This window comes from Notamacropus eugenii, chromosome 3, assembly GCF_028372415.1.
Source record: "Notamacropus eugenii isolate mMacEug1 chromosome 3, mMacEug1.pri_v2, whole genome shotgun sequence".
NCBI classification, from domain to species: Eukaryota; Metazoa; Chordata; class Mammalia; order Diprotodontia; family Macropodidae; genus Notamacropus; species Notamacropus eugenii.
This window is the reverse complement of record NC_092874.1, coordinates 180094644-180110842: the sequence shown is the minus strand read 5'-3', so window position 1 is coordinate 180110842 and position 16199 is coordinate 180094644.

Sequence of the window (16199 nt, the reverse complement as noted above, 5' to 3'; positions counted from 1 at the left end):
TGAAGATGATAGTACTATGATCGCATCTGATGTACTATGTCCAGTACTTGGCACCACATTTTTCAAGGGGCACTGATAATCGCTATTGAGGCAATAGGGAGCCACTGAAGATTTATGAAAAAGAGAGAGAGATGACCAGACTTGTGCCTTTGTTATATAACTTAGGAAGCTATGTAGAAAATGAATTGGAGAGGAAAAAGTTTATAAGTTTGGAAGCCAATCAGGAGGCCATGACAAAGACCAAACAAAAGTTAATCAGGAAGGTCCAAATTAGATTGGCAGCAATGTTAGTGGAGAGAAAGAAAAGACATCAGAGACATTGTAAAAGTACGATCAACAAGATGAGACAATTGATATGTGGGATATCTGGAAGGAATGAATGAATGCTACTTCAAGGCACCCTTGGAAACAATTGTGAAACATCTGTCACCCATAAAAATCCTTACCAGCTCCGACCCAAGCCAAGCTTAGAATGGTACTCATTGTTACCCATTCTTCTCTTGCCATTCACTCATTTTAACAGGGGATACTAGAATTGTCCTGAGGAGCAGTTCAGCTCATATCACGGAGTAATTACAGACATTCATTTATGTGGAAACAAATTAAAGCTAACATCACAGTAACCTAAATATCTATTACGAATTTTTGATGATCAGTTATTTAATGGTTATCTAATGTCTATTTACAGAACTACTCTGAAGAGTTTAAAAAATAGCTTAGTAGAATAATATTTCAGTTATATCCTAACTTGTTATATTCAAGATGTGGTAGGGCTCAGAATGGAAGTGGGAAAGAAAAGACATTTTGTAATCTTGTGACACTTGCTAATGCTTTGATTTGAGATACTGAGCAGACCAAAATGTCATTGGGTGATAGTGTTCTAAAAATAAAATATGACAGATTGTAGAGTTATTTGTGTGAATCACCTTTCAAATTGAGGTCTCCTTTTCCATTTTGAAACTGTATTTTAGCAAGTAAGCAAAAATATTAGACTTTCAATATTTGCATCAAGGTAAAAAAAATGTGTTAGTGCCTCTCATATCTAAAATGGAATTAATTGATAAACTGTCTAAAAATAATTGGATGTTGGTGAAATATACCAAAGATGATGAGCAATCAATTTCCAAACACCCAATGAATACATACAAACATTCTAGAGATACCTAGTTGTTGTATGTTAGGGAGGAAAAAGTGGGGTTGAAATATAATTTGTTTCTGGGTTTTTATTCTGAAACATTTCAGTATGTTTTAAAATGACAAAAAACATGTTTTTTTAGACCTTTTGAAATGTTTTTGGTACCCCATGTGTACTTTTATTATATGAACAGCAATGAATTTTCATACTAACAAAAGTGATTTGTACCTCAAGACTATGGTAATAATATGTCATAGATTCATCCAAACCCCAAATGAGCGAAGGCATTGTCATTTGCCTGAATATTATTAGAATATGCAAACTAGCATTGGGCTGTACACAGCACAGAAGATAAATTAGTGGTAGGAAGACTGCAGAACAAGGCTGGCAGAGATGTTTCAGGATAGGATGTTATTTAAACAACCACACAGGCAAAATTACAGGGATTCTTTTACTGCAATATGACTAGAATGGAATGCTTCTTTAATAACTCATCTGATAACAATTATTTAGTGGAAAGTCTTAATGAGTAAGAATAGTAAGATCTGCTAGGTTAGTGAATGTTTATCATAGATCTGGAAAAAAACATTTAATTTTAAGACACGAATCTGAACAAAAGTTTAGATTTTTCTAGGCTTCAACTTGGCTCAGAGGATGAAGCACAGCTAGAAACAAAGGGACAGGGGAAAATGAAAGGTTTTCAGGCCTGTCAAATTGGCATTTTATTTACTCATCAACATATGGATTCTTTGGCAGCTTACTAATGTTTCACAGATCACGTATCCATAATAAGACATGGAAAGTGTCCAGGTAATCTCCCAAGTTGACCAAAACAACATATTGCAGCATTTGACAAATAGACCAGAAAGTCCTAATGGGTGAAGGCCTTCTCATTTTATATAAACTTTTCCTCAGGTCCCAAGAGATGCCTGTGTGCAACTAGGCATTTCATAAATATCATTTAACTGACTAAATTGCAAAAATAAATACTTCATACTGTTGCTTCAAAAGGATGAATGACTAATATAATAAAAATATTCAAAAGAACTAGTCTCACATTTTAAACAAAAGTCAACACACAATCTCTTTATATTTAATGCATGATCAACAAAGACTGATTCCTCTTAATGATAATTCCTCTTATTTTACTAGTCTATTTAAAGAGTATTCAAGTTTTTGATTTAAAAAAAGAAAATAGAAATCATCAGGTGATAAAGAAAAGGCTAGTTCAAAAGAAAAGTATGGTTCAAAGTTGTTATTGTTGTGATATGTTCAGCTGTTTTCAATCATGTCTGACTCTTCATGACCCCATTTGGGGCTTTCTTGGCAAAGATACTGGAATGGTTTGCCATTTCCTTTTCCAGTTCATTTGCAAATGAGGAAACTGAAGCAAACAGAGTTGTGACTTGCCCAGGATCAAATAGCTAGTAAGTATCTGAGGCTGGATTTGAACTCAGGTCTTCCTGACTCTAGACCCAGCACTCTTTGTCCACTGCACCATCTAGCTGTATCTGAGTCATTACAATAGTGTTATGTTTGCTAATTTTAAACTTGGTTTAACTTCTCATAGCAGATGAGGGTCATATAGATAGGACACTGGCTATACGACATTAGAGGTAGCCCAAAGAGTTAGAGGGCCCAGAAGCAACATGGTTCCATGAAAATCATGGAAGCGGTAGGTGAGAACTTGGTTCTTGAACTTTATGATGATGATAAGGCAGAAGTAATGATGATGTTCATGGTGACAACTTATACTTATACAGAGCATTAGGACTCATGTAACACTTTTGAATCCCATTTTCTCTTCCTGATTGTTGGAGAAACCAGAATTGAAATAACTGACAGGAATGGAGTACTAGAGACATGTGCTGGAGGAACTCAGGCAAGTTTTATACCCGCTAAAGTTATATTTCAGATGAGTTAAGGACCTCTGTACGAGGTGAAAGGATTGTCTTGGTTGGTTTTTTATTGGCCAGTGTCTAAGTAGAATGCTGTGACCTACCTTATAATCTGAAATGCTATTGGCATGAAATTCTACCTTAAAGAGTAAGGCTAAATGATGTACTACATGGAACTGGATATCACGTATTACATACTCATCATAGTATAAGAAAACTTAGGGTTTTTCTGACAGCATTTCTCTGTCCAACAAGCTATTTTCCTAGCCATGAGTGGGGAATCTGCAGCCTCAAGGCCACATAGGGTCCTCTAGGTCCTCAAGTGTGATCCTTGACCGAATCCAAACTTCACAGAACAAATCCCCTTAATAAAAGGATTTGTTCTGTAAAACTTGGACTCAGTCAACAAGCTGCACCCAAGGAGGCCACGTGTGGCAGGTTCTCCTCACCCCGTATCTAGTCAATGCCCTTTCTTTCTAACTGTTATTCCTTTTTTTATGATCATGCTCTTTTCTGGAAATCCCCTCCTAACATCTAGAAAGTCTATATTTAGAACATTGTAGAGTAGAAATTTCTTTTTCTCTGGCTGGTTGGTATCTTGCTGCCTTTGACCTACAGGTTGTAATCAGATTCATTTGAACAGGCCCTATTCCACTCACTACATTGGAGCTTTTTGTATTATAGAGCAGCCAGAGCTGCAAAGTCAGCTGCCTTGACATTTGAAATTACCTCAGGGGCCTAAGAGTCCTAAATCATCACGGACTCAGTATCATGGCCCCAAAGACCATCATGCCTGAGGCTCTCTGGCAATAGCCTTAGTTAGATCTTTTCCATACCTCTTCCAAGTCCCACTTTGGAGATGTTAGTCTTGACCCCAGTGGGAAAGGGTGAGTGGGCAGCTCCAGCTTGGAGGTCTAGGTCCTGGCCACATGTGAAAGCTCATTCTGCTGCCCTTGTACTCCTCTCTCTGTGGCTGCCTCTTGCTTTCTTGGGCACCTTCCTTTTTGGGTCTTTGGTTAAACACTCCAAATAAAATGACTTACTTTCTTTCAGCATTTATTGGTCCAGGGGAGAGGAACCTGCAACAAATTGTTCTGTGAAGTTTGGATTCAGTCAAAGGTTGCACTTGAGGACCTAGAGGCCACAAGTGGCCCTGAGGCTACAAGTTCCTCACCCTTAGCTAATTCTTCTGCAGAGTTTAGTCTCAGCAATGGATACGGACAATTGATGACTCTCTTCTTGAGGAGAAGAAAGATTTGTATTAGCCTAATTTGTTATAATACTGCTTGCTTGCTTGTTGAGTTAATAACTTTGTTTGAAGCATAGTCACTTAAATTTTTATACTTTGTACACTAAACTGCAACAATTGTATCCTTCCTTCCACCTCCTTGACAATTTTTGCAAGAAGTATAACTGCATTTTGTAACTGCTACTCCCCTATGCCTATCTCGAGAAGAAAAAAAATGCTTCTTCCAGGGTTGTTCTCAGGAAAATTATTAGTACTTGAAGTGGGTATGCTGTCTACTTTAGATGCCAGCTGCTTCCCAGATTTCTAATGTAGTCTTAGGCAAATTGATAAGGTGAAAGTAAAGAGGAATTAATAAGCCTCTTTTCAAAAAATGTATTTTATTTCCCCCTAATTACATGTAAAAACAATTTTTAACATTCTTTTTAAAAAAAAGTTTTGAGTTCCAAATTCTATCTTTCCCTCCCTGATATAGGTTTTACATGATGCAATCATGCAAAACGTATTTCCAGATTAGTCATTTTGTGGAAGAAAACTTGAAAAAAAGAAGAAAGAAAGAGAGGAAGAAGAAGAGAAAGAAGGAAGGAAGGAAAGAAAAAAATAATCTGCTTTGGCCTTTAATCAGATGCCATCAGTTGTTTCTCTGGAGGCAGATGGCATTTTTCATCATGAATTCTTTGGGATTGCCTTGCATCATTGTATTGCTGAGAATAGCGAAGTCATTCACAATTGATCATCATACAATATTGCTATTTACTTTGTACAATGTTCTGCTCACTTAACTTTGTGTCAGTTCATGCAAGTCCAGGTTTTTCTGAAAGCATCCTCTTCATCATTTCTTACAGCACAACAGTATTTCATCACAATCATATACCACACTTGTTCAGTCATCCCCCAATTGATGGCCATCCCTTCAACTTACAATTTTGAGCCACCACAAAAAGAGCTGCTATAAATATATTTTGGAGAAATAGGTCCTTTCCCTTTCTCAAAAAATTTCTTTGGGATACAGATCTCATAGAGGTATTGTTGGATCAAAGGGTATATACAGTTTTACAAAGGGTGAAAGAGGATGATGTAAAAGTTGGCTTAAAGCTTAACATTGGGGAAAAAAACTAAGAACACGGCAGCTGGTCTTATCATTTCCTGGCAAACAGAGGGAGAAGAAATGGAAGCAGTGTCAGATTATATATTCTTGGGTTCAAAGATCACTTCAGAAGGTGAGTGCAGTCATGAAATTAAAAGATGCTTGCTCCTTGGAAGGAAAGCTATGGCAAATCTGGCCAGCATACTAAAAAAGCAGAGATATCACCTTGCTGACAAAGATCCATGTAAGTCAAAGGTATGGTTTTTCCAGTAGCAATGTTTGGCTGTGAGAGTTAGACTCTAAGGAAAGCTAAGTGCCACAGGATCAATGCTTTTGAATTGTGGTGCTAGAGAAGATTTCAAATCAGTCAATACTTAAAGAAATTAATTCAGGTTATTCACTGGAAGGTCAAATACTGAAGATGAAGTCAAAAAGACTTTGGCCACATAATGAAAAGACAGGATTTATTGAAAAGGACCTCAATGTTGGGAAAGATTGAAAGAAAGCAAAAGGAAAAAAGTATGGCAGAGGATGAGATGGATAAAGAAGCAATGAACATAAACCTGGACAGATTTTGAGAGAAAGTGGAGGAGAGAAGGGCCTGAATGTTACATAGTCCATGGGATCACAAAAAGTTGAACGTGACTGAGTCACTAAACAACAACAAATTATGAGGCTGCCTATTGCAGGCCTCTCCTTTAGATAATAACCACCTCCGTTTGAGGTCACTGAAGGTACTCTAGACTCTCTGGTGGTTTGAGGTTAAGATTAGAAGGAAATGGGACATTTGTAGACCATGTAATTAGCTTCCAACAAAGAAGAAATATACTTAACAATGGCATAGAGAGGATATTCAGCAAGGATATAGTATTGATGAAGTTGAATGCAACTTGGTGCTTGGTCAGATGTATGCTTAAACCCTGATAAGCCCCTGACTTTATCTGCATTTTCCATCCCCCCTCTTCCACCATGAAATAAGCCACAAGATCATTCTGACTCAATTCTGCCAACTAATGCTAAATGTTCTAAGCCAGGTCTGATTTTAGTTCATCCACTGGTTTAGGTTTTAGATCAGAAAAAATGAGATTCTTGTAGACCATTTAAAGAATAAATCTACTCAATGATAGCACTGAAAGAAAATTCAGCAAGAATACAGCAATGATTCAGTTAAGCCAACTTTCCTGCTTCTATATTTGCTATAGAAACATGGAGTTTGAAGTATGTATCAAGCATAAGGAGCCTTGTGCATTGGACTTTTGTATTTAATCAAGCTACATTGATGTTTTGAGCATGCCTGATCATTAACTCATAAGGAAAATTTCATTATCTTTTAAAGAAAAAAAAAGCTTAATCTGGGTGGTAAAGGTATTGCTCCTATGACATAAGATGAGACCAAATTCTCTGAATAGCCAATTATGACTGTCCAAAAGCTCAGGCAAATGTACTCTGTCCAATCAATGCTTCCAATCTTTCAAAGCCAGATCATATAATGAGACTATTGCTATGTGACATCAGAAGCAGAGATTTTTCTCTATAAAGAGAAGGAATAACACAAATTCTATTACATTGCTCATCCTTACATGGGTGTTGGTGATTGTATCAGGTTTAGGAACTCTACAACCTTGAAAGAACATGTTCCACCTGAAAGCACCTTGGAGGTATGGTAGCCACTCTCCTTATACTCATTATCTATCTAGAATCTGGTCATATTGATCTGAGATCAGTACTAAAAGGAATTATGATTTTCATATTAATGGATATGATATATGTAATGAATATGTTGATAATTTAGATTTTTCAGAGCTACCATTTTACTAGCAGATTCTGACTTGAGCCATAGACTCACAATGCAACTTAGAGTTATGATCACGCTGACATTCCTATACTTGTACTGCGCCTGTGAATGTTAAGTGAAATGGATCAAAGATTATAGAGCCTATTTCCATCACAGAACTATTGTCTTGTGTCCTGACAAGTAACTACCAACCCCCAAGACTTGAAACAATCAGCTTGAGAACTGTGACAGAGTATATTGTCTTCCAGTCATGGGCTTATTGTGAGAAACTGCTCAAGCCCTGGGAATGATTGCATTGTAATCTCCCTTTCCGCTCACTTCCCACTTTTAATTTGTGTACTTAATCTCTGCCTTTACCTCAGCAAGGAAGGTCTTCTCAGGAGAGCTTCTGGTTTGCAAACGACATTCTTCACTCTGAAATTAATTAATTAAACTGATACTTAACTCCTGACATACCCATCTCTTCATCTCCAGCTATTCCCAGGTTAGAGACCACATTTAAAATTCTGTTGACATTCATTAGTGACAGTGGTGGGAGTAGGCACAGTTTGGGAAATCCGTTGCTTATAACCACTGCTGGGTCCTAGTTCAAAGACGGAGAGAAGCACTTTCAATCAAGATCAGGAGAGCAGTGACTACATTTCTCCCCAGATCACATCATCTTGGAAGCACTGAAAACCTCCAAATTCCTAGAACTAGCTCTGAAAAGAACAATATGAAAAAATCTGAAGCCTGAGAGAGTGCACTTTTCCTCTTCCCCATGCTGGCAACAGAGGCCAATTTTAACACAAAGTTCAAAATGAAGAAAATGTGTGGAAAAAATGAGCAAACAACAATAACAAAAGAACATTATCATAAAAAGGTGACAGGGAAGATCAAGAACCAAATTTAGAAGAAGACAATGAAGTCAAACAACTACAAGAAAAAAATTGAATTGGACACAAGCCCAACAAGAATCCCTGGAAGAGCTAAAAGTGATTTTAAAATCAATTAGAGTGGTAGAGGAAAAATTAGGTAAAGAAGCGAGAACAAAGGAAGATAATTATGAAAATACAACTAACATCTTGATAAAAGAGGAACAAAAATATACAATGAAAATGACAGCTTTAAAAACCAGAATTGGTCAAATGAAAAAAAGAGGCATAAAAACTCACTGAAGAAAATAATTCCTTAAAATTAGAATTGGACAAGTGGAATCTAATAAGTCCATAGGACATCAAGAAACAATAAAACAAAGCCAAAAAAAAAAGAAAAAAAGAGAAGAAAATGTGAAATATCTCATTGAAAAAATAACTGATCTGGAAAATAAACCAAGGAGATACACTTTAAGGATTATTGGATTATTTAGAAGCCATGATAAAAACAAAACAAAGCTAGACATTATATTTTAAGAAATTATCAAGGGGAACTCTTCTGATAATCTAGAACTAGAGAATAAAATAGAAATTGAAACAATCTATCAATACTGAAAGGGATACCAAAGTGAAAATCCTCAGGAATAGTATAACCAAATTCTAGAGCTGCCAGATCAAGGAGAAAATATTATAAGCAGCCAGAAAAAAACAATTCAAATATTATGGAGCCACAGTCAGGATTACACATGAATTAGCAGCTACCACATTGTATCACCAAAGCAATATTCACAGCACCAACAGAGACTATGGATATGCCAGCATACTTCTGAATCGCAAAGTATAACCAGACTCTCCATATAGAAGGCAGAAAAAAAACATTTATTCAAACACAAGAAAGCCAAATCCCAACACCAGAAAACCAAATCCATCATAGTAACAAAGAAATCTATACACAATAACAATGAAGGGGCACTACCATCCCCAAACCTTCCCTCTGTTAGGCTTGACACAAACCAGCTCCCTTAAACAAAACCACAGACAAGCTCTTCCACTCACCCTAGTTGCTGTCTGCTCTTTCCCAGCTCTGACTGGTCTGACCAACTTCTTCTCAGCTTGACTCCAGCTCCATCCCTTCCTGTTCCACCCATTTAGTGAGCTCCTCCCACTACAGGCTTCATGTGACTTAGGTTTCCATGTACCTTAAGCAGGTCACATAGGCTTATTAATGGATGGGAAAGATCTTCCCACTCCATTAAAAACCCATTAATTCCATTAAAAATACATTGAATACATTCCAGTAAAAATACATTAAAGGAATGGAGGGCTTGAGATATGATAGTACAGAAGGCAAAAGAGCTGAGATTATAATCAAAAATAACCTACCCATCAAAAGTGAGAATAATCCTTCAAGGGAAAACATAGATATTTAATGAAATACAGGCCTTTTCATGCATTCCTGATGAAAAGACCAGAGCTGAATAGAAAAGCTGACTTTCAAATACAACACTCAAGAGAAACATAAAGTAAACATGAAAGAGAAATCATAAGGACTCAATAAGGTTAAATTATTTAACTTTTTGTATGGGAAATGATACATGTAAATTCTAAAAACTTTATCATTGTTAGGGCAGTTTGAAGGATCCTACATAGAAAAAGGGCATGGAAGTGAGTTGATCATGTTTGGATGATATAAAAAAAAGGGATAGGTGAGAAATATAGATGCCCTGGGAGAAGGGGGAAGGGAGAGGAAGAATGGGGAAATTTATCTCACAAAAAGAGGCATGTAAGGAAGAGCTTTTACAGTGGAATGGAAAATGTGGGGGTGGGGTGGGCAATACTTGAACTTTACTCACATCTAAATTGATTCAAAGAGGGAAAATATATAAATACATACTCAATTGGTAATAGAAATGTATTTTACCCAATAGGGAAGTGGGAGGGAAAGGGATAAGAGGAAAAAAAAGGATGATTAAAGGAAGGGCAGCAGTCAGAGGCAAAAAAAAAAATTCACTTTAGAAGAGGAACAGGATAAAAAGAGAGAGAAAGAAGGATAAAGAGAAGAAAATAGGATAGAAGGAAATGCACAGTTAGAAATCATAGCTTTTAACATGAATGGAATGAAGTCGCTCATAAAATAGAAGTGGATAGCAGAATGGATTAGAAACCACAATCTAATGATATTTTGTTTATAAGAAACATATTTGAAACTGACACACACACAACACAAGGAAAATAAAAAATTCTGGAGGGGGATATGGAAAAACTGGGACACTAATTCATTGTGGATGGAGCTATGAACTAGTCTAACCAATCTAGAGAAAAAAATTACAACTATGTCTAAAGGGCTATAAAACTGAGCATAACCTTTGATCCAGCAATACCACTACTAGGTCTGTATCCTAAAGGGATCAAAGAAAAGGGAAAAGGACTATTTGTACAAAAATATTTATGGCAGCTCTTTCTGTGGTATCAAAGAATTAGAAATTGATAACCATCAATTAGGAAATAGCTGAACAAGTTGTGGTATATGATTGTGATGGAATACTATTGTGCTATAAGAAATGATAAGGGGTATGGTTTCAGAAAAGCCTGGGAAGACTTATATGAACTAATGCAAAGCGGAATGAGCAGAACCAGAGAACATTGCACACAGTAACAGAAATATTGTAACAATGATGAGCAGTGAAAGACAGATACTCTAATCAAGACAGTGATTTCCAAAGGACCCATGATAAAAAATGCTATCCACCTGTAGAGAAAGAGCTAATGAACTCTGAACGCACATTAAAATATGCTTTAAAAAATTTTATTTTTCTTTGCTTTTGTCTAGTTTCTTTTACAACATGGCTAATATGGAAATATGTTTTGCATAACTTCAGATGTATAATCCACATCAAATGACTTGCTTTTTCAAGGAGTAGTGAGGGGCTAGAGGAAGAAAGAGAATTTGGAATTCAAAATTTTTAAAAATGAATGAATTTTTTACATGTAATGTTACATATAATATTTAATGAAATAAAATACATGAGAATAAAATTTAAGACTTTACTCAAAAGAAGTTACCATTTAACAAATATTTACTAAAAAATCTACTGTGTACTAAATATCTATGCAATGTGTGCATTATGGACGATACAAGAAAATATAAACAACGTTCTTTCTCTCAAGAAGCTTACAATCTAGGTAGGGATCTCAAAGAAAGCATATTTGCAAAAAGGAATAATAAAGTCCTACTCTATCCTTTAGAAGCAGTTAGGTGGTGCAGTGAGCTTGGAACCCAGAAGATTCATCTACATGCATTTAAATCTAACATCAGTCATTTAGTAGCTGTGTGACCCTGGGCTGAGTCACTTCACTCTGTTTGCCTCAGTTTCTTATCTGTAAAGTGAACTGGAGAAGGAAATAATAAATCACTCCAGTATCATTGCCAAGAAAATCTTGCCTGGGGTCATAGACAGTTGGATATGACTGAAATTATTGAACAACAAAAACTCTATGTCACTCAACATATATGACAATCCATGACACAATACTTTTACTTTCAGAAGAGCAACTTTAAAAGTCATGTAATTTATATACTAAAGGATTTAGAGAATAGAAGACACTATTGTCATTATTGGCAATGACAAAGCATTTGATTAGTAGAAAAAGTGCCACTTTAAGGAACCTTTCTAAAAAAATGTCTTCCATTCATATGTTAAAATTATACAAGATTCCTTGAAAAACACAGAAGAGATAACTATTAAATTATCTTCTGATCATCAACATCATTTCAGTCATTTTTCAGTCATGTCTGACTCCCTATGACCTCATTTTGGGTTTTCTTGGCAAGGATACTGGAGTACTTTGCCATTTCCTTTTCCAGCTTATTTTTCAGTTGAGGAAACTGATACAAACAAGGTTATGTGATTTGCCAAGCAAGGGTCACACAGCTAGTAAGCGTCTGAGGCTGCATTTGAACCCAAGAAGATGAGTCTTCCTGCCTCCAGGCCAACTAGTTCATATATAACACCAAAAGAAAGAAAGATGCTTGATACAGGGCTTTGCTATCAGCATAAAAGAGTCTAGCATAGAGTCCTAGTGCAAGAGGAACCTTTTATATGTGGTAGGACCTTTTAGGTGTTCCTATTTATGACTATCATTGTGTTAATGCCATGCAGTCCTAGAACGTTGTAAAACTTAGTAATTTTGAGATCTTAATCTTTATCGCTTGAAAGAGTTTGATCTAATACAGCAACGACAGTAGAAAAACCATTGATTGTAGACGTAAGGGGTTTGGGTTCAAGATTCAGAAGAGTTTGACCAATTAGATATATTGTAGAAAAAAGGGCATTGGATTTAGAGCAAGAGGAATTGAATTCATTTGTATAATTGTCAAGTCAGCCTTTCTGGGTTTCAATTTCCCTCCGTAAATGAGAGGGTTGGATGAGATTCCTAAAGTCTCTTTCAGCTCCAGAGTTACAACACCAGGATCCACACAGGAAAATAAGAAAAATGCACACTATGTTATGAAAGCTGGATAGATAGGCCATAGAGTCTGCCCTTCAGCACATATAACATTAACACACCCTGGGTCCAGAATTGAAAAGGAGAACTGGAGCTGGCAGGAGGGCATTTGGGAAAATTTTATAATGATTTTAATGATTTCTCCCTAAAGCAAACCTGGTGATATCTACAGGATAAAATTTGCCTCCTTCCATTAGGATCTCTAGCTTACTTTGCTTTTTTATTTTGGGTATAGACCTCTAAAACCATGAGTTTTAACGTGTGCTATTTTCTTAGATTTTGTGTCCTGTGAATTTCTAGGCATCTCTATGGCAATTCCTTTTCCTACTTCATAATTTTGCTCTAAGGGCAGCTGAGTGACCCAGTGGGGAGAGTGCTGGGTCTGGACTCAGGAAGACCTGAGTTCAAATTCAGCCTCAGACAATTAGCTGTAAAATGATCTGGGGAAGGAAATTGCAAACCACACCAGTATCTTTGCCAAAAAAAAAAAAAAACTAAAGGAGGGTCACATGATGGAAATGACTGAACAGTCACAAATTATGCTCTATCTATAACAGGAGTGGCAAACTCCAATAGAAACAAGGCACTAAACCATACAAGTGGATTCTTGCACATATATATTGACTTAGACAACTTTAACATTATTTATGTTCTATTGCATATTTAATTATTTTGTTACATGTTTTCTGATGACATTTTAATCTGGTTTAGGCACTCTGCACAGTTTTGGCATCCAGCCATGGGGATTGACCTCTGCTATGTATAGGTTGATACATACAGGATCAGATTTTTATTTCAGATCTTCCACTCCTGTTTCCTGCTTCAGAGTGTTCAGCTATGCCTTTTCTACAGCCCAAGCATCAGTACAAACATGTATTGTCAGCAAGGTCTGATTCATTCTGTGTCTTTTTGATGCTTAGACTACTCTGTGCTTAGTCTCTGGGGATGAATTTACTTTTCTCTTTCATGTATTTCTTGTTTCTCTTTGTATCTTCAGTGCTTAGCACAGTGTCTGACACAAAATATGTGCTTAATACAAGTTTGTTGATTGACTGACTGCATCTCTTTATACCAACCTGATTGCTGTCTATAGAGTATTAGCCATACATTTCCAAGTGACTGCTTCTATTTCTTTTATTTTCCCAGATAGATGTGCAATTTTAGAGAGTGACAGGAGCTCTGCTAGCTTCCATTTCACTTAATCAATCAGGATAGTTCTACCATTGATTCCTCAACATGGGGGTTGTGCCAATAACTCAGCATATTTATTTATATGATACCTTTTGTGGCAGGAAAGATCAATACAGAGTAAAATCTATTACTTTTGAAATGGTTTTCTCTTTATATACAAATTGACAATACTATATATGATGCTACCTAGATACGGTGTGGTCCAATCTCTCACACAATGCCTTTAATTCAAGGAGGTGTACATGCACTATCCATAGTTATGGTTGTCTGATTTAATCAAAATTTCTTCTCACTTAAGGTTTTGAAGCTAAAGTGTGTGTGGGGGGGGCGGCGGGCGGGAGTTTAAACCCCACCCTTGTATTAGCAAGACAGTCTTTCTTCTTTTGCTAAGACCTGACAAAAATCATTGCACCCCATTAAAATATAATTTCTCTCAACCTGTATTTTCATTAGCTGACCACCACATGGATGAGGTTGATGTAGCATCTAGGAATGAGTTGAAGGGGTCTGGAGAACCAAGCATACCAAACTCTCCTGGTTCCTCAAATTCCCCTGAGATATCCTTGCTCAAAATGTCAGAGTCAAAATCTTTCCCAGTCATGGTTTTGATTTTGAGTATAGGTATATTAACTGTTTGAATGATCTTTTCTGTACAGCATTGTAGAATGTAACACATACCTACACAAGCAGATCTCTGAGCCTGTTTTTCCACTGACTCAACTTGCTTTTGGCAACCCTCCAGAGGAATCTTTCAGAGTTTTCCCTATTCCTTCTGCATTTTGTTTAGAACTGTGAGCAGTTGGAAGCCTACCCCAGAATCCCTTTACTTTTCTATACTATTTCAGTGGTACTGCCATGATCACCCCTTTGTCTATTCCCATTTGTGGGGATATAGCCTTGACCCAAAAGAATCAGAGGGGAGAGGGCAACAAGGTACTATCCTTCTGCAAATCATGAGTAAATGGCCCTCTGTCTTGGACCTCTGAGATTAGAAGTATCTATCCCACCCAACCTGACTTCACTGTATCCCTGGCAATTTTTGACCAATTTGGGTAGCTTATTTCACTAATTTGTATTTTGTTTCTTATTTCTTTCATTAGTTATTATTAACTTCCTGCTATTAAAAGTAATTTTGAGTAGACTCAGCCCCAAAGTGCTTATTAGGAACTCAAAAAAATACTAATTGCTCATTTGCTGGTGTGCCATTGAAAAACCACAGCCCTTTCATCCAGTATAGGACAGCTTACATGATATTGAAAGGATACTGTAACACATGTACTTTAAGGTAGTTGCTCTTGCCTTTAATTCTTTATGTGCCCCTTATCTGGGATTCCTGTGTTGCCACCTCTGGATTTTCATCTGGCTGCCATTAGGGGTGTATTGATCTTTGTGCTGGATGGGATTCAAGGCCAAGTACTCCACAGGCCAAAGAGCAGCTTCACCCAACCACTGTGGAAGTAAGTGTTGAAATCTTCCTAGGAGTTGGGACAAAACCTGACTCATCCTTTAAATATGGTACTTATTTATTTATTATAGAATGAATGAGAGAGTGAATGAATGAATAGCAGTTATTAAGCACTTACCAGGTGACCATCATTGAGCTAAGTGCTGAGGACACACATACTAAAGCAAACTCTCCCTGCCTTTAAGGAAATTATATTCTAAATGGGGAAAATGACACACACATACACACACACATACGGGAAAGGGTGCTAAGAACTGGAGTTAAGAAGTTAAGGTCTGGATAGAGAAATAGGGAAGTAAATTGGCATGCCTTTTCCAGAGGCAGTGTTAGGACAGAGAAAGCTGCATGGTCCCAGGGAGCTCAAAATCCAGTGGTGTACATAGCTCTTTCCAGAAATGGTCTCGAGTGGTCTGGTTTGGAAGATGATAAGCAAAAGGATGAAAATGGCAAGGGTGAATGTGGAATATTTTATTAGAGTAATATCAGTTAGTCAGGTGAGTAAACTGTTAGTGATAGGCCCTATCCAGTCAACAGAGGCATAGGAACTGTAATGAAAGATGATTGGGTAGATGTCTCCCATTGGCCAAATAGAATATTAAATTTTCCAAGAATAGGAGAAGCAGCAGAATATGTGATAAATGTTAAGCATATTGCAAACCTGTTTAATTTATCTACCTAATATTCTTCTCCAGTCACCATCACCCTCTGCCCCAAAATGCTTTTAAATAAAATACTCTATTTGAAAATGGCTTGGCATTTTTAATGCACTACTTTTTTTTTAACCTCTGAAAAATAACCAGATATCAGTTTGCCTAAAGAAGGAAGCAAGAAATACCACTACTAGGTCTGTATTCCAAAGAGATCATAAAAAGGGAAAAGGATGCACATATAAAAAAATATTTGTAGCAGATCTTTTTGTGGTGGCAAAGAATTGGAAATTGAGGGGATATCCATCAATTGGGGAATGGCTGAACAAGTTGTGTTACTATGAATATAACGGAATACCATTGTGCTACAAGAAA